This window comes from Solenopsis invicta, chromosome 14 (assembly GCF_016802725.1).
Source record: "Solenopsis invicta isolate M01_SB chromosome 14, UNIL_Sinv_3.0, whole genome shotgun sequence".
Lineage (NCBI taxonomy): Eukaryota > Metazoa > Arthropoda > Insecta > Hymenoptera > Formicidae > Solenopsis > Solenopsis invicta.
In genome coordinates this window covers 1031424-1052234 of record NC_052677.1, presented here as the reverse complement: position 1 = coordinate 1052234, position 20811 = coordinate 1031424, and the positions used below count along the sequence as shown (strand labels likewise).

Below are 20811 nucleotides of genomic sequence, written 5' to 3'. Positions count from 1 at the left end.
GAGCGTGAAGGTACACACCGGGGTACATGGTAAGGAAGGAGGTGCAGAAAGAAAAATTAAGGGGAAGGGTAGGAATGAGGGCATGGAGTTATGAAAAGAAACTGGGAGAAGGAGGAGGGGGGGAGTTTGCAAGGTTGTGTTAGGAGAAGATAAGAGTTAGAGCAAAGGAGGGAAAGGTGATGGAAAACTGGGAAGAAGAAAGAAGAAGTTTTTACGAAGAAAAGAGTTGGAATATCAAGGAGATAGAAAAGTTGAGAGAAGATGGAGTGTTAAGGGGGGAAGAGGTTGTAGCAAAAGAGAGGAGGCAGCAGGAAGAGGAAAGGTGGGAAAGAATTAAGAGCTTGATGTTCAACAGATGGTACAACAGAGTGAAGGGGAAGGAAGTGCCGGAGTACTTGAAGAGCGATTGGAAGGAGGAAAGATGGAAAAGGATTGCGAGATTTAGGTTAGGAGACGGTATGAGAGGAGGTAAATACTAAGAAGAAAAAGAGGAAAGAAAGTGTAGGATATGTGGATGTGGAGAGGAAACTTGGGAACATATTTGGGAGGAATGCGCGGATTGGGGGACGGAAAAGGGATGGCAGGAGATGATAGAAAAGGTTTTAGGTGAGAGGGGGGGGAGAGGTTTGGATGATGAAACTGGAGGAGTTGAGGGAGGATAATGGCTAGATATGAATGAGAGTGTGGAAGGAAGAGAGGAAAATGCGGCGGAAACAGAGGTCCAGAGAATGAGTGTGGAGGTATGAATGGATGAGTGATCTTTCTGTCTCTCTCGTGCGTTGTAAAGGATGCGAGGAATAAAATGTTGAAACTATCCGTTTGTTTTCTGTTCCTGAACTCTCTAAATAAGTGTACACTTAAAATGAAATAGATAGATATTTCAAAGTTAGCGAAAGCAAGAAAGAACGTTCCAGTGCAGTCTAGTGCAGGAATAGAAAACACGCCTTATGTTAGCGGAGCGGAGGTCCGCAGTGTACTCCGCAAGAAATAAAGTACCTTTATATATGTTTATTTAACGTTTAAACTATTTATATTTCAGAGAAACGAGCTAAATGATTTGGATGTCAATTAAAAACATATATTATATTAATACGCAAATTGCAATTAATAAGGAACGTTTATTTATTTCGGCTAATGAAGGCTAACAATAAGTATAGCCAAAACGTTCCTTATTAATTGCAATTTGCGTATTAATATAATATATGTTTTTAATTGACATCCAAACCATTTAGCTTGTTTCTCTAACCTAACCTTTATATTTATGATAGTAAGAAAGCCTTCTTCAATCGTAGCTAGGTCTTAGTGCTTATATTTATTTATGTGATTTTATATACTTCTCCGAATTTAACCAGAATGTGCGCCGAATTAATTTTTGGTCATAACACAGCATGTCGAATAAGAATTAGTAATATCATTATTTATATTAAATTAATTAATTTAATATAATACTTGATGCTGATTTGCATCTATATAACCATTCCTCCCTAAAAAAACTGTAAGAAATTTATTGCGAAAAATAACATCCCACCCAGGGTTTGAACCTGGCACCTCCGGAATTTTCGGTCCCACTGTCTTACCACCTCGACCACTGGGGCGCTGTGATATTTCTGGTTGAATTCAGAGAAGTATATAAAATCACATAAATAAATATAAGAACTAAGACCTAGCTACGACTAAAGAATCCAGTAACACAATTATAAAACAGTTATATTAGCTTAATGAAACAGAAAGTAACGGCAATATAACGTGTGCGTTACATGTAACTTGCATGTTAGTTTTAATTTCCCACTCATATGAAATTGCAGTTATATAACATCCATATAACGTGTTACTAAAACGTTATATTAATTGAGCCAAACATTTATATAACAATTTTATAAATTTATTTTAATGTAATATAAATGTAGTATAAGTTGTTACTTTGTTATATAAATATTATATGACAATAAGGTAAGTGTTGTATTTGAATTTACTAATGCCTTATTTCAGCTTATAACACATTGTTAAAAATACACACAAAAATACAAAACATTGTTACATGTAATATATATTAGACATAGAAAAAAAATAATTATATTTATTAAAACAGAATACAATAATGTAAACGTAATAAATGTTTAATTTACAAAAAAATATCTCTTGTGTCCTTTTTCTTTTTTGTTAATAAAGATTTAATTTGAATTATAATTTTAATTTATGTTCAAGATTAAACAATACAAAATATTATTTTCATGTAAAAATATAAAATTTTATGTGGAACAGCGTTCCACACACACGTCACATTGGAAAAAGAATCAGAACGAGTATTTGTCTCCAAATTACAACAAGCAACAATTTTCCTTAAAATCTCACTGAAGTGTGAGCTAGTGAGTCGGCCGCGGTGGCGTCTAGATATAACATCTGTGGCTGCATTTGACTCATGAGAAGGTCTCCAACGGCGCAGCAACCTAGCGGTGGTGCCAGCACTCACTTGTTTGAGTGGAGTCTTATACACACGGTGGGATTGTATAACGGCTGTGCACGCGCTCGTTTGTTTTGTCGTATGTTGGTTGGTGACCGAGCCGCAACATTATATACATATAATTAATGAATATTGTAAAATACCTGATTAATGATGGAATATATATAATCATATTTTTTAATAGAATTAAAAAAAAAGTAAAGTCTAAAGAAAAATTTATTGAAAATTTAATATTTTAATTAACTTGAAAAACCTTTTACTGTGGTGTATAATAGTCTAATCAATATTAATGAATAAATTATTTTACAAAATAATGTACTGAGCAGTAAATATTAAACGACGTAAAAATGTATATTTTTTTCAAAAACTTCTAAATATACCTTAAAATATTTATTGTCCAGTGAATAATAAATGTGTATTGACAAAACTTTTTGTAAACATTTTCTTTAAAACAATTTTTTATGATAAAAATTTTTTAAAATTAAAATCAATTTTTGTGATCCTGTAAAAATTATAAATGGCAATAAGACAAATACAAAGGTTTTTCTGTAATTTTTTAATAAAATCATTATTGATTGAGTTGTAAAGCAATAATTAAATTGATAGATTACATAAAAGAGCGTACAGTTCGTGCCAGGTATGCCTGGGGTCCGATTCTAGGGTCCACGTTTTGTTCTTAGTTGTTTTTACGTTCATGACCATTATAAGCGGATGCTGCGTCAGCAATCATGAATGTATCGTAGTGTTAGTAAATTATGTTTTGACAGCCGGCCGATGTAACCTCAGTTTTGATCGGTGAAATCTCAGAAATATTCCAAAGCTTAATTGAAAAAAAAATGGATCGAAGCCTTTGATATATCAGATAAGTTATACTTTTGAAAATAAAAAGTGCTATTATTTGGCAATAAGAAAATACATTTTGTGAGCTGTTTTTCTGACGATTACAGGTAATAATAAAACTTGGTGCAAGACATTACCGTATTCTTTAATAAATGTAAGGATAGTCAACAACGGAGTGTTTGTGACGATAATTATCAAAGGCTTTGATCCGCTTCCTTTTAATTAAGCTTTGGAATATTTCTGAGATTTCACCGATCAAAACTGAGGTTACATCGGCCGGCTGTCAAAACATAATTTACTAACACTACAATACACTCATGATTGCTGACGCAGCACGCAGCATCCGCTTATAATAGTTATGAACGTAAAAACAACTAAGAACAAAACGTGGACTCTAGAATCGAACCCCAGGCATGCCTGGCACAAACTGTACATTAGTTTATATATACAGTTTAGGGATAAACTAAGTAAATACCTAAACTAATAATAAAATTAATTTTTTTTCTTAACTTTTACTTTCATTTCATGAAAGGGCAAAGACATTATTATTTTATTTGTAAGTTGATTTCTTCTATAGGATACCAAAATTACCAAGAATATTATAGATACTGAAATATTGACTTAATCAAAGAGATAGTGACGTTGCATTAATAAGACATAATAGAAACGTCATTTGACATTACCTTGTTCTTTGGGATTAAATATTGCAACAATATATTGCAATGATATCATTGGAATATTTTAATGATATTATCACTGTGTAATATCACAGTAATATTTCTGTGATATTCCTGTGATATTACTAGAATACTTCAATGTCATTATCACTGTGTAATATCACAGTAATATTTCTGTGATATTTTACAGTAATATGTAATATTTCTGTGATATTGCAATATTTCTGTGATATCACAGAAATATTACGTACTATGTGGAAAATAATGAGTATAGCTATTTTACTAACATTTGTTTACTATTTACGCAGTAATAATATCAGGTACAAACTGCATGTCAAAACAATTATAAATTATAATTAATACTAAAACTAATTGTTATGAACTAACTGAAATAAATTATAGTTAAATTATAGTAATTTTAAAGCATTTTTTTCTTTCATGAATAAAAACGACACTATCCGTTTGTTTTCTGTTCCTGAACTCTCTAAATAAGTGTACACTTAAAATGAAATAGATAGATGTTTCAAAGTTAGCGAAAGCAAGAAGGAACGTTCCAGTGCAGTCTAGTGCAGGAACAGAAAACAAGCCTTATATTAACACTATAATAACAGTATACAATTCAGTGTTTTCCAACTTTTATGTCATTTTACAGATAAAAGATTTTTACATTTTTATCACTGGAACGGATGCCGTTTCTCTAGCAAACATTTTTAACCTTATTTTTTACGCGATGTTGAAAACGATGTCAAATATGATCTAAATGTATAATCCATGAGTAAATGATATCAAATAATCGATATTTATCCGTGATAACATTGTATCACACAGTGTTTATGATTATAATATTTCATTACATACTTGTTTTCTCTTATCAATGTACAAAATAGGCCGGAGAGGTATGCTGGGTTCGGAAATACACTGCACTGATACACACTATAAGGCTGCGATCAACTGGACACTACAAATGCTTCGAAGCATTTGATTAACCAATCAGAACAAAGAATTTTACAAATTGACTAATTAAAGGATGTTAACTTGACCGCACTCTGATACACACCGACTACCGAGTACCTTAATTAATTAATTAATTATAACTGCCTTAATTAATGGCGGGAAGTATCGGCAGAGAGGAACTTCTCTGGTATCGGAACCGACTGAAAATGGCGTTGCTATTAGGTTAGATTAGGTTAATAAAATTTTGCGTATTTCAAATTATATAATATCAAAATGTTTGTAATATAACCGTTATTATATAACATGCAATATTGTAATTATATTGCTGTTTGTTTATTATAACACAATAATAACAGGCATCATAATAGTTTCATAATTTAGTTATATTGCATGTATAAAGTAATATTATATCATTATAATATAAATAGAATGTAACATCTGTTATATTACATGTTACTCCTATATTATATAACATACATATTCTGTGTTTACTGGAAAGGCTTTCTTACTATCATTGTGTTGTTACACTATCGGTCTAATAACATATTTGTACTTTATAATTATGTTTTTTAACATCAATACGAGCGTTTTTATTATTTATCACTATTTATATTTTAATTATTATTTATTTAAAAATTTATTTTTTTAAATTTTAATTTTAATTTATTTTAGAGAATTATTTGGAATAACGATTTAAAATAAAACAATAAAAATTTTATTATATTTAATTTAATTATTGTACTATTCTGTTCGTTTTCTGATTGTATTTTTATTTAAACAAATAAACAGAAAAATTTAGATGTTTATTTGTAAAAATCAGTAAAAAAACTGTATTTTTATATATGGCTTATATAACTAATATGAGGCTTGTTTTCTATTCCTGCACTAGACTGCACTGGAACGTTCCTTCTTGGTTTCGCTAACTTTCAAACATCTATCTATTTCATTTTAAGTGTACACTTATTTAGAGAGTTCAGGAACAGAAAACAAACGGATGATTTAATTATCCGTTTATTTTCTGTTCCTGAATTCCCTGAATTAGTGTGCACTTAAAATGAAATAGATATATATTTAAAAATTAGTGAAAGCAAGAAGGAACGTTCCAGTGCAGTCTAGTGGAGGAATAGAAAACAAACCTTATATGTGTTTCACCTTTTTAGTAACATATATTTATACGTAAACACTGAAACATATTTTGTAGGGAATTAAGGCTATAACACACACCTTCCATAACCGTAACCATAAGACGTACCGTAAGAATTATCCAATCACAGTCAAGAATTAAGAAATAAGAATCTGAATTCTCGACTGTGATTGGCTAATTCTTACGTTACCTCTTATGGTTACGGTGGGAGGTTCCCAGATGCGCACAGACCCGATCGGACACCACCAATCACGTAATCTAATCTAACCCAACCAACGGAAATACTCTAGGCATCGGCAGCTATAATTGGTGTCCAATTGGGCCTGTGCGCATCTGGGATTCTCCCGTTACGGTTATGGAAGGGGTTATAGCCTTAAAGGGCCTCTCACATGAAATGCATAACAGAGCATAAGCGTAGCATAAGACCTCTGGACCAATGGGAATCTTATGTAAATCAATATGGCGATTTTGTGCTGGATGCTCATTGGTCCATCGGCCTTATGTTGTGGTTATGTATGTTATGCATTTCATGTGCGAGCCCCTTAAAGGATCTTGCACATGAATTGCATAATATAACATAAGCACAACATAAGACTGATAAACCAATGAGCATCCTGCACAAAGTTGCCATATTGATTTACATAAGATTACCATTGGTCCAGAGATCTTATGCTACGCTTATGCTCTGTTATGCATTTCATGTGCAAGGCCCTTTATTCTTATTTTAGGAACTCTAGTTGTTGGTAATGGTAGTGTAGTGTTGTGTATATATGATTTTCGATGGTTGATGGTATCATACCGAACATATACTATGTGGTATCACGAAAAACGTTCTTAGGTTTCTCTATTTTCTTATAGCTTCCATCCCTGAATTAGATTGCAGTACATTAAAACAGATTAAAGCAACAAGTAAGTCAAAAATATATGAATATAAAGCAGCTTAATTGTTTCGATATGTAAGAAAATATTGCTTCAAAATTGTAGTAAAAGCTTACTGTTTAAACTTGAGTTTACGTTTAACCTATTACATTAAACAAAAATACATGTTATTGCATTATCTTATGGAAAAAAAATTTATTATTTTTCCTTTTTTATTTTTATTATTTTTTCTTGCATTCTTTATTATAACTTTTCTGAAATCTTATATAATTTCAGTATTCTTTTCCAAGAATACTTCATTATAACATTTTATTTGGTTTTTAGGGTAATACTGAAGAATACATACTACCTCACCGATTTTGAAGAAATTAGGTTCATTCGACGCGTTTTTACATAAAACGAACGAATCTGGCAGAAAAAAGTGTCGCTCTGCCCCGCGAACCGAGATATCAATTATCAAAGTTGACGAATGTTCAGGTTAAGATTCCTATCATATCGACGAGATGTAGCGACTTGAGCATGCGCCGTGGGCATATATATACATGAAAAGTGCGCAAATTTGAAATGTATGTAAAGCGAAATAAGTATTTATTAAATTATTGTACGGAAAGTATATGCTTGAAAGGGGGAGAGGTTTCGCTTCTCCCCCCTTTATTTTTTCTAACCCAATCTATCCTGTGTCTAAGTTTTAAATCAAAATTGTTTAGCGTGGTAGTTGAAATTTTCAACTTTCACGCAAAACAATTTAAAACTTAGACTCGGGATGGGTTGGGATAGAAAAAATAAAGGGGTGAGGGGCGAAGCCCCTCCCCCCATTCAAGCATTTACTTTCTGCACGATAATTAATAAATATATTTATTTTTCACTGAATTCATAATACGGGTGGGTTATTAGATTAGGCCTGAATAGTCGTTAACTTTGATAATTGATATCTCGGTTCGCGAGGCAGAGCGACACTTTTTTCTGCCATAATCGTTCCTTTTATGTGAAAACGCGTTGAATGAACTTAATTTCATCAAAATCGGTGAGGTAGTAGGTATTCTTCAGTATTACCGTTTTTAGATATATACTTGTTCCTCTTTATACTAATCATGTTAATTTTGTTAAATTTTGTTTCTATGATATTGAAAATTGCTTCATGATTTCAGATAGAGAACGAATTGATCAAGCGCATTTAAATATTTTGGCTAATAGATTAGTCCAATTGTTCATATCTTTATTTGCGATATTAAATGATTTCTAGCTAAATATAATTTCATGAACAGATTTTTCAAAATTAGAGTATTGACCAATTAACTGGTTTTAGTCTGAATTATTATGTTGTGATATTCAGTATTCAGATTTAAATTATTTTTTAATAAAATATTTTATTTTTTAATCTTTATTATATTATTAGGTCTGTATTTAGAACCTACTTATGAAAATATTAACATGCTTTTTTGTCATTCTTTCCTTTACATCTAATATAGAGCTATCCAAGATTTGTACTTTTGGGTTTGAAATTAAAATGTGTTGCTGTCTGACTTTATTGCTGTTTTGCAGTAGTGTGTAACACTCAGTCTCAAGAGCAACATAGTCTAAGATCGTTAATAATTTTTGTATGTGCCATTCACTGTGTTTCAATCGTCCACTTGGAATTTTGAATGTGTGCGGACGTGTTTGTCTATTACGAAAAATATTTCTGAAATCAGCAATTGCATCACAATTGGCTATCATCAGAGTTCATCAGAGATTTTGACTTGGTTCCAATTTTGTGTTTTTGTGTTTAATAATTGATTTTTGATGGAAGGCTGTGATATCCTGGGTCTAATTTCGGGATTGGTGTTAAATTGTCTCAAACCTCCAACTGTGTTTAAAAATATTTTAACATATTAATATTATAAGATACTATTATTCATAATATATTTAATTATAAAATTATCAATGAATTATATATATATATATATATATATATATATAATTTATATTATATATTATATTATATTAATTTATATTATATTATATATATATATATATATAATTTATATTATATATTATATTATATTAATTTATATTATATTATATATATATATAATTTATATTATATTATATATATATATATATATATATAATTTATATTATATTACACACACACACACACACACACACACACACACACACACACACACACACACACACACACACACACACACACACACACACATATGTACGTACGTACGTATGTATGTATGTATAAAAGTACAGTATATACGTACATTTTAAATTTAAATATACATATCTATAATTTATGCATAAATTTATTTTGTAACAAAATGGAATACATAATATTATATTTTTCAATAATTTTCTGTATTACCCGTGAGGTACTATTGCAAATGCATTTTTTAATGTGATTTTCCTGCGAGGTCTATTCTACTCAATTGTTGCTCTTCTTTTAATGTAAAATATATGTATAAAATTGTACTTTTATATATATTAATACATAATTCAGAGATGATGTTATACATATATTTCACATTAAAAAAAGTATAGCTGTTGAATACAATAGAGCTTTCAGGGAAACTACTTTAAAAAAGACATGGGCAGTCGCCCGAAAATTGACAAAGATAATATTAATTATTCCGTTTTTTTACATAATAAATTTATGTGTAAATATCAATTATAATGTATGTTTAAAATATATATAAAAAATTGTACTTTTATATATATTAATAGATGTATACATATATATAATTTATGGAAAATATTTTTTTATATTTAAATATACTATGAATAATACTATCTTATAATATTAATAACAGAATACTTTTAACACAATGATAATAAAAAAGCCTTCTTTGGTTGTAGCTAGATCTTAGTGCCTATATTTATTCGTGTGATTTTATTCTTTTAAACACAGTGAATGGCACATTCAAAAATTTATTGCAGATCATATAGTCATCCCTGAACTTGAACGTGCTATGACAAAATAGCAAGGAAGTAAGGAATAGGAATGGCAATAGATATGAATACTGACACATTTCAATTTCAAGCCTAAAACTACAAATCCTGGACAGCTTTGATCTAATAAATGACAATGATAAAATGATAGAAAAAACACATGAACATCTTTATAAGCTCATTTTGAACACAGCCATAATCTTTATACAAGGTATAAAAATAAGCATTTAGTCTATATTGTAGATAGCCTTTATATGCACCTACTGGAGTAAAGAAACCTTAGGAAGTTGAAAACTAAATCTGAGATATAAACAATTTTTTTCTAGGTTTAGATATTGAAGGAATAGATTCTTATAGATGCTTGTTAGCATAAATTATTAAATTATTCATCAATTTAATGTATTACATTGTGGATTCCAGCTTTATGTAAGGACTGTGTTTTAAGATCAACAAAATATGCGACACGTATAGACTGAAGAATAATAAATGTAATAATAGCATTATTGTGTAAACATGAATATTTAATCAGAGAACACTTGCATTAGGTATTTATTTTGTTATATACTTTTGATTTAGTTTATCTGAGATTAATTCTTTTCAATTTATATTAACAATTTTGTATGTTAATATCATGATTGACATTTTACATGTTGCATGTAAGAGACGTCAAGATTTATTTTAATATTTATAAGCTGCATTTAGAGAAAGAGAGATTTATTTGATTAATTGGTTGATCTTTATTAGCTTCAGTAATTATATTTTATAAATATACTTAAAATCTGAAGCATTACTTAATCAATCTATATAACTTCTAATCTAATAATATTTTTACTACTGCATTCAAGTTCGACAAAATGCGGCGCGCAGTTTGAGTCAAAAATTGTCAAAATTAAAAAATTAATCAGCACCAAGAACCGCTGTGACTGACATAGACCCTTCTATTCTCGCGTTTTAATTTTGTTAGTCCGATGTAATATTGTTAAATTATTTATATAAAACAAAAACGGTCCTTAGTTTCCTAAGTCTATGGTCCGTATACTGACTCCTGGAACTCACGACAATAGGATCTGATAAAGTTTCATTAAATTTTATTTTTTGCAATCTGATTTTCTAAGTAACTTTTATATCAGTTAAATATTACCCTTTTTATTTCATATCACTCCATTTTGTTTATTAAAATATCTCTATCCATTAACTCAAATGCTCTTCTTAAATCTAAAAATATAACTCCTATCATCATTTCTTCACTTATACTCTTCTTCCAGTTTGATATAATCAGGGTTTGAAAAAACTTGGGTTTTTAAAAAAAAACCCAACCTAATGGAATTTTTTCGAGTTTTTTTAGGTTTTAGGTTTTTATTCCTTATAGTCAACTAATGATTAATAAAATTCACTATTTAATTGATAATTCTATTATGAAATAATTTTAATTTAATTTATTTACGTTTAATTTATTAATTTAATTTATTTAATAGTTATTTACTCATTTAATTTAATAATATTGGTTTGTCGGAAAAGTCATGATGCACTTTTGCAACAGACGGCTCTAGTTTATTTTTAGAAGTGCTAGAGTCATTTGCATTTATGTTATTATTATCATTTGACAGTTTACAGTTCTAGTTTTATTCTAAAAAAAAAATTGAGCGATTTAGTTGATTTTAGAGATTTTATATCAAGTTGAAGATGTAAGACCAAACTGTGCATTTTTATATTACTGTTTATATGTACACCTAAGGACTTTGATTCTGTCCATGAGGAAATTTTCCAAACTGAGAAGTCACCACTTTCTACATACTCGCAGTTTATGATTAATGAAATGACTAAAGCTTATTGGTCGTTACGTTAATCATAAACTGTAAGTATGTAGAAAGATAGCGACTTTTCAGTTTGGAAAGTTTCCCCATGGACAGAATCAAAGTCCTTGGGTGTACTTCCGTAAAGGGAAAAACGTGCATCAAGCTAGTGAAAAGTTGCGTAAAGTTTATGGCGACAATGCTGTACAAGAACGTCAGTGCCAATGATGGTTCATGAAATTCTGTGTTGGTGATTTTGAACTTGATATAAAATCTATTAATAAAATCATTAAAATCAACGAAATCGCTCTTTTTTCTTTTTTTTTCTTTTTTTTATGAAACTAGAACTATAAACTGTCAAATGACATAATAATAACATAGATGCGAATGACTCTAGTACTTCTAAAAGTGAAGTAGAACCCTCTGTTGCAAAAATGCGTTATGATTTTCCCGACAACCCAATATAATAGACATGTATACAATATATACATACTTATATAAGGGGCATTCCATGCTAAATCGAATCTTTAGATCCGATCATTTTTTATTAAATTTATATGTATATTTTTTAATAATTTTATTATATGTATAAATATATGAGGTTTTGAAATGTTTGTTACGTATAATAGATTTTTTATTTTGCTAAAATAATGGAATTTTTAACTAATTAATATTTGAAGAAAGATGAAAATTAAAACAAAAATTATTTGAATTAAACAATTTTTTTTAATTCTCTAAAAAATTGAAAAAGAATGATTTTATCGCGTATGAAATCTCAAAATATGTTGCTTATATTAGGAGTACAAATTGAAAACCGCCGTTTTTTGTCAAAATTTGAGGATTGATTGTTGAAAAATAGTTACATACTTATTCTTGAAAGTATTGTCCATCGCTGGCCACTACTTTCTCCTACCTTTCGGGCAGCATACGAATCCCGCGTCGAAAAAACTGCTCGTCTTTTGCGGCGATCCACGAATTGACCCAGTTTTTGGCCTCTTCGTAATAATGGAAGTGCTGCTCAACCAGGCCATGCGCCATTGATCGGAACAAGTGGTAATCTGAAGGGGCGAAGTCAGGAGAATATGGCGGATGAGGTAAGACGTCCCATTTCAATGTTTCCAGATAGGTTTCAACGATCTGAGCAACATGTGGTCGAGCGTTGTCGTGCAGCAACATCAATTTTTCGTGTCTTTGCTCGTATTGTGGCCGTTTTTCCTGCAATGCTCGGCTCAAACGCATTAGTTGTGTTCGGTAGCGAGCTCCTGTGATGGTTTCACCCGGTTGCAACAGCTCATAATAAATCACGCCGAGCTGGTCCCACCAAATACACAGCATGAGCTTCGAGCCATGGATGTTTGGCTTGGCCGTCGATGTTGATGCATGGCCGCGGTAGCCCCCCGATTTTTTTCGCTTTGGATTATCATAATGGATCCACTTTTCATCGCCGGTTACAATACGATGCAGAAAACCCTTCCGTTTTTGCCGTTGGAGCAGCTGTTCGCACGCGAAAAAACGCCGTTCGACGTCTCTCGGTTTTAATTCGTATAGCACCCAGTGTCCATGCTTTTGGATCATTCCCATGGTTTTCAAACAATGTGAAATAGCTTGTTGAGTCACGCCCAATGAATCTGCAAGCTCCTGTTGCGTTTGAGATGAATCTTCATTCAGTAATGTTTCCAATTGTGCGTCTTCAAACTTTTTCACCTGTCCGGGACGCTCCTTGTCTTCTACGCCGAAATCACCACTTTTGAAGCGTTGGAACCATTCTCGACACGTTCTTTCACTAATGGAAGCCTCACAATAAGTTTTTACAATCATTCGACGCGCCTCAGCCGCAGATTTTTTCGAATTGAAGGCAAAAAGCAAAACTTCCCGCAAATGACACTTATTGGGCACAAATTTCGACATTTTCAATCACAAAAAAATATATAACGCCGATAAAAATTTACAACTGCAATGATAAGGAATTGTTGCCAGATGCCCAACCTTGCATTTAAAATTTTTGATCTAACGTTTGGCGCCAGCATTTACCGCTGGCGCCATCTACTGGAAAACGGCGGTTTTCAATTTGTACTCCTAATAATAGATTTTTTGAAAACTTTTTCAAGAAAATGACGTTGAGAAATTATAAAATCTGTACATTAGAATTTAATAAATAATTGCAGGAAAAATTGCAATAACTTCTAATAATTTTACGTAAAAGTGTATTTAAAGGCGAAAATTTCAGTTTTTATTTATTTATTTTACAATTTATAGAACTAGTTATATCGGAAATTTTTCAATTTTGAAAAAATCAAAATGTTTGAAAATTTCTTTATAAAAATATTCGAACTTGCACGAAATTCTTGCACGAAAATTTTAACTTTCTATTACTTTGAATACTTTGTTAGGGTTGCGTTTGAAAACATTACCCAAGTGACCGCATGGATCATTTTATCTTTATTGTTCACTGAATGTTAAACGATACAATAATACGTGGAGGTAATCTTTTTGTGGAGAAAGAAGTAATGCTTTCACTATTATTAAATTTTAATTGGACTTCTTTTAGTAGGTTTTTGTAAGTAAGTTTAAAAGGGGCTTTTTAGGTGGGTTCAACTCAATAAAATTCACTTTAGCAAATCCTAAATATAACCCATTATAAAGCTGTCTCATATGAATGCTTGGTTCTAAACCCTGATCTCCAATAGATAATTGATCTAAATTCTTCAATTTTTTTTGTTTTTTTTTTTATATCTTTAGATACAAAAACTACAGGAACTACTATTGCTGCTTTTCATTTACTGAGAGGAAGAAAGTGAGAGTGCGTGTGCGTGTGCGTGCGTGCAAGAGAGAGAGAGAGAGAGAGAGAGAGAGAGATTGTGTGTGTCATTCAATTTTCATACTTGAGTTTTATATCGACGTCTAATAATATGTATTTTAATTAGAATTGTATTTAAAAAATTTTTAGCAATACAATATCAGTTAAAAGTTGATAAAATTTAAAAAGCAGATTCTTAGGTTTGGTATTTTTCTTGTTATATAATATTGTAACACAAACAAAAGTTGTTTATTGATAAACATTACTACAAAAGGTATGAAGGATTATAATTTTAGGATATAATTTTTAGGAATTATGATAATAATATAATTATGATTTTTGTAAACATAATTTTGATATTGAAAGAAATATAAAATGCATGCTCCTTTATTCAATCTTTCGTTATAAAAATTAATTATTAAATTATCTTGAAGTAAAACATAAATTTTAAGAGAAAGCAGTTAAATATTTTGCCAAAAAATTTTTTTATTTTTTAACTTATGATTTTATTATTTGAAGCAAGTGCAGTTAATGGTGCATCACTTTCATGATAAAAATACGTTTTTCTATAAATGAAATTATTTTCTCATTAGAATATTTATTTTTAAGAGAATCATAGACTTACGAATCTCCTTGTTCGAGTTTCAAGTTAAATTTTTAAAGCGTTTGAATACAATTAAATTACTGTCAAAAGATGCTTAACAAAGGAAGGTTCAAAGTGATTTTGAGTACAATTGAAAATCCTATAGAATCAACCATACAGAGATGCCAATCGATTACACCTTTCTTCGGATCCAAAAAATCCATTGATGAAATTGAGGTTAAAGGAATAAGTGAGGACCCAAATAAATTGTGTGAATATTGATCATTTTATTAGTATTATATATAGGGTGAGTATGGATATATTAGTATTATATCCAGAAAATCTGCCTATACCTTCATGGGTTGATAGAGCAAGTGAAACTGAGAAGAAAAGTTTTTTGCCATTTTTCAAAATTTGCAATAATTTTTTAGTAATAAAATATTAAAGTCAAACGAATAAGAGCGCGCGGAGAGACAAGCGGTTGTCTGCTTGAGGCGTAGGACCGCCTACCGCGGCTTGACAGTAGGCGTGACAGTGAGTAACGCGCGGAGAGGGGAAGGATAGCTTCGCACCGCCGCGGCGCCGCTACCTCATGTTCCTGCATTTCTATCACTTTTTATAGCAAAAAAACAAAAAGTTAAATAATGTAACTTGGCGAATGTAGCATTACACCTCTCCCTCTAAACTACAAGAACACAGTAAATATTATCTTTTTAAAAAATAGTTCTAATTAATACTATTCGAATCTCACCATTACATGTAATTTTAAGAACAAAATTTTAATTATTTCCATTTCTTTATACTTTTCATATTAAACACTGTAAGATACTTGGATAAATAGCATTATGCTGATTATAATTTATCACAGTTCTAACGACAGTTTTGATTAGAAATATTTACGTAATAATATAGCACGTTGTAACTGTACATGTAAGTAATGTCATTAAATGTAATTTAATACATTTTTTTTATAAAAAAATAAACAATTAGTTCCGGACTCGAAATTTAAATACAATTAATAAGTGGAAAGTAGGCTAATAAGAGTCAGCGCGGGTCAAAGAGCGCAATCACAAGTATCAAAATTGAATCATTTAATTTAAAATTACAAAACGAACGTTTTGACTCGCTTTGGAGTCAGTCATCTTTAGCACAACAAAAAATAGTACAGGCAATAGAAAAAGAAACCGTCATCAGTCATCAAAAACGGGGAGCATTCAAGTCGTCAACGATTTGACAAATTTGTGGTGGCATTTTTAACTGCACCAGTATCGCAAGACATGACACTTAACTGTATAACTATCGTATAATTATTTTGAATCTTAAAAAATTATTCTAATTGAGACTATATTTTCTCGTCGTCGTGTCGCAAGAAGTGATACTTCACTATATAATTGTCAAATGATTATTTTAGATCTCAAAAAATTATTTTAGTTACAACTGTATGTACTCGTGGATCTCCATCTGATGACGACTAACGAAGCTTGAGATAAGTTTTATCTGTGGACATTAATTTCTCTTGACGAAGTAAGCACTTAAACGTTACTCGTTTCACACCAACACGTGCTCACGGTTTCGAGTCCGAATGCATACTAATTGTCCAGAACATTACATCTTACCTGAACGTTACGCAGAAGGTCAGACGGTTGAAAATAAACAACGGCAAATTCAAATGCATAAGTACCAAAAATATATAGAATAAATTGACGGTGAGTTAAATATTACAAAAAAAATTAGTTAACCGTGTATCATTTTGACGGATTAAATCGATTATAATTTACTTAATAACGAATGATACGCATGTTACAAATATTCGGTGTCCGTTTGTAAGTTGAGACTTTTATCTTGTAAATGAATATGTAGCATTTTGGAAATTAACCGCCTGCCCAAGCGCTCATTATCTAAGATTTTGATATTTTTCCAATCCAATTCGTGATTACAAATAAGTCTGTGTTTTGTAATGACAGAGTGACTGTGCGTGTTTCAATTAATGTGGTTGCGATACTCATTAATTCTTGTTTTCAATTTTCTGCTGGTTTGGCCCACACATGACGCCTTGCAGTCTTTACATGCAATTTAATACACATTTTTTTTTTTTTTTTTAATTGGGAGAACATTTTTTTGTACTTTGATTACTCTGCTCAATTTATTGAGACTAAGAAATGCTAATTTTACATTTAAATTATTTGTAATAGTCTTAAATTTATCTGAAATTGTAGGAATATATGGCAACAAAAACCATCACGCTTTTTCACTTGTAGTGTTAATGCCGATATCATTGTCTGTCTGTCTTAGTGTGCTTTTATGAATAAGGGATTTTAGACGGTTATTGATTGTTTTGAAAATAAATTTAGCGGGGGGGGGGGTAGGCATTAATTAATAAGGTTTTAACAATAAACTCAATATTCTTTTGATGAAATTTGGCGTCAGATAATAAAAATGCCCTGTCAATCATTCCCATGACAGTCCCTCTTTTTGTGATAAAGGGTGAGCTGAAAAAAAATTTAAGTATCGGCCTGAATAAGTGGGCTTGTGAAACCAATCAAACATCAACTTATTGTTGTCTTTAATGATAGTGATGTCCAAAAAATCTCTCCTATCGCCCTCTCTCTCCAACGTAAACTGTATTCTTGGGTGAAACGCGTTAATGTGAAGTCAACTAAATAATTTGGAACTGCCATAACTATATCATCCACGTATCTAAAGTAAAATGGCAAACGAATTCCGATTTTTTCAAGAATTCTGAAAACTGAGCTAAATGACGTTTTTAGATCTGTCAACCATTTCCAACATCAAATTTTCTATCTTTGTAGGCAAATCTCGCGACATGTTAATGTCTGTCCAGCTAATATCTGTCAAGCCTTTTTCAACAGACAGGAGGTTACTCTCCATTTTCAACTTAATCAGGAACATAAAAAGTTGAACGAGAAGCTGAATGGGTTGATCCTCAAGACTAGTAAACACCTTGTTGACAGAATCAAACCAGTCAATTACTACTATTCTCACAAGAACAGGGACATTTTGACTTCTGAAACGACGTTGAATGACAGTGTAGAACCAGATTTTTTGTCATGGTCAACTAACAATTTTTCCTCACAGGTAGTTCATGTTGACCCAAAAGTTTTTCTTAAATCAACGAATGACTCCGCCTTTTTAAATATCAGGGAAAAATGGTTCATTAACTTATGAGCAGCCCAGATTCTGAAAGAAATACAAATTTTTTTACAATTAGGAGACAATTTTTCCCTACCGTTGGTCGACAAAAGAAAAGCAATTTTTGAATACATAAAAAATATTGAGAATAACTTGTACAAATTGAGACCAGATCAACATTTAAACGTCCGAAATCTTTCGATACCAATTTTCAACAATATTCTTTTGTTGCTACAGTAAAAAAATGCAGTCACTGATAGACTAAACTTCTTGATGAAATCTACAATAATATTTATGCGAAATAATCCAGGAATAATTTTCACAAAGGCAACATCACAGTAGCTTTAAACAGTAATACTTATAAACAAGAAATATCGCGGATGCTTGAAGATCAGGACACTTACATACATACAATATTAAGAAAGACCCGATCAACACTTTGATAAAGAATGCGCGGGATTTGCTGACGAGGTGGAAAAAACGCAGTTATATCACGGAGGCCAAATATAAGAAAATGTACTGTAGCGAAGGCAACCTCCCGAGGACGTATGGTCTTTCTAAGGTCCACAAACAGGGAGTTTCTTTCAAGTTAATTATTTTATTAACTGGTAGCCCCCTTTACGGTCTGACCACTTTTTTGCATGAACTTATTTCATAAAACATTCTTGAAGCTCCAAGTAGAGTAGACATTAGTTTTCAACTGGTTCAAAAACTCAGGGGTGAATGCTTCCAGACTGCATTCCCATTTCTTTGGATGTTGTTTCCTTGTTTATCAACATCCCAACAGAGTTAGCATTAGAAAACATCTTTAACAGGTGGGAACACTTTATAAATGCTTGCAGCATGCCGAAGGAGCAATTTTTGCAGGCTCTCAGGTTTATTATGGACTCCACATATTTTAGTTTTGATAACAGGTACAACAAATAAAAATTTGGCACCCCCATGGGTTCTCCACTTTCACCTATAATCGCTGACCTCGTCATGCAAGATTTGGAGGCTAAGGCTCTTGAAAAAATTGGAATTTGTTTATCATTTTACTTCAGATATGTGGATGATATAGTTATGGCATAAGATGACTCCAAAGCGAGTCGAAATGTTCGTTTTGTAATTTTAAATAAATGATAAATTCAATATCGATACTTGTGATTGCGCTCTTTGACCTGCGCTGACTCTTATTAACCTATTTTTCATGTGTTAATTGTATATAAAAAAGTATAAAGTTTAACATTAAAAAATATGTTGCTGCTGTAATTGTGCTTAAATTGATGATTTTTGAGTCCCACCATAATGTGTAATTTAAAAAATAAATATAAACTCTTACTTTTCTTATACTTTTAAACACGGCACAATATTCGGAGAAAGTGTGGTGCTGATTATTTATCGCCGTTTTAATAGAATATTTTGCAATTATCAATTTAAGCACAATTCCAGCATCAACATATTTTTTAATGTTAGACTTTATATTTTTTTTAATAATAATATATAATATTAAATTACATTTAATGACATTACTTACATATACAGTTACAATGTGCTATATTATTACGTAAATATTTTTAATCAAAACTGTCGTTAGAACTGCGATAAATTATAATCAGCATGATGCTATTTATCTGAGTATCTTACAGTGTTTAATATGAAAAGTGTAAAGAAATGGAAATAGTCAAAATTTTGTTCTTAAAATTACACATAATGGTGAGATTTGAATAGTATTAATTAGAACTATTTTTTAAAAGGATAATATTTACTGTGTTCTTGTACTTTAGAGGGAAAGGTGCAAAGCTACATTCGCCAAGTTACATTATTTAACTTTTTGTTTTTTTGCTATAAAAAGTGATAGAAATATTACAAAGAACAGAATTCTTAACCCTTAAACACACCGATCCTGTAAAATACGGAAACACATTTTTGGGTCTGGAAGACTTTTTCAATTTTGAGAAACTATAACTTTGATTACAATCAACATTTTTCTACAATTTTTTTTTTAAACAAAAGTTCGAAATCTCAGGAGTGTGACTGCACAAGTGGCCGAAAAATAATTTATTGTTTAGTTATAAAAGGAAAACCATTAAGCAAAAACGAGAAATTGGTCAAAAATCCACTTTTCCTTCAAAAAATCATATTTTTGCAACAAAAAACGTATAAGGACTTTCAAATACGGCGTTTTAAAGCTAAAAAATCACACTATCAAAATAAGATTTGGCAAAATCATTTCTTTTAAAAAGTATAATTATGTAACATGGAGAATATGAGGTATTTCTGGGCATCTAAAAATCAACTTAAAAACAAAAATCATATCTTTACAACAAAAAACTTTGAAGAACTTTACAATACGGCGTTTTAAAGCTAAAGATTTAGACTTTCAAAAAAAAATTATGTCATTGTCATTTCTATTAAAAAATGTACTTATGTAACAAGGCAAATATGAGGTATTTTTGATTAAATCGTGTCTAAAATTGAAAATTGATGTGTTTCATGATATATTTCGGAAAATCTCCCTTTTCTACAGCATTTTATAGTATTCCAACTTTAAACAGAGTATATGCAAGTAACATCCGCAAACCGACTTGTTTGAACGTATTTTGTCCAGCTT

General features: G+C 30.8%; 1 protein-coding gene across 1 annotated transcript in view; it reads left to right on the top strand.

The window, feature by feature from the left end:
- The first annotated feature begins 6830 nt into the window (after positions 1 to 6830).
- The window catches only part of LOC105206032 (protein Dr1), a 37847-nt gene continuing 23866 nt past the window's right edge, over positions 6831 to 20811 (top strand). The window contains exon 1 of the mRNA XM_026138073.2: positions 6831 to 6985. The gene's annotated coding sequence lies outside the window, so the exon portion shown is untranslated. The remainder of the gene's footprint in view (positions 6986 to 20811) is intronic.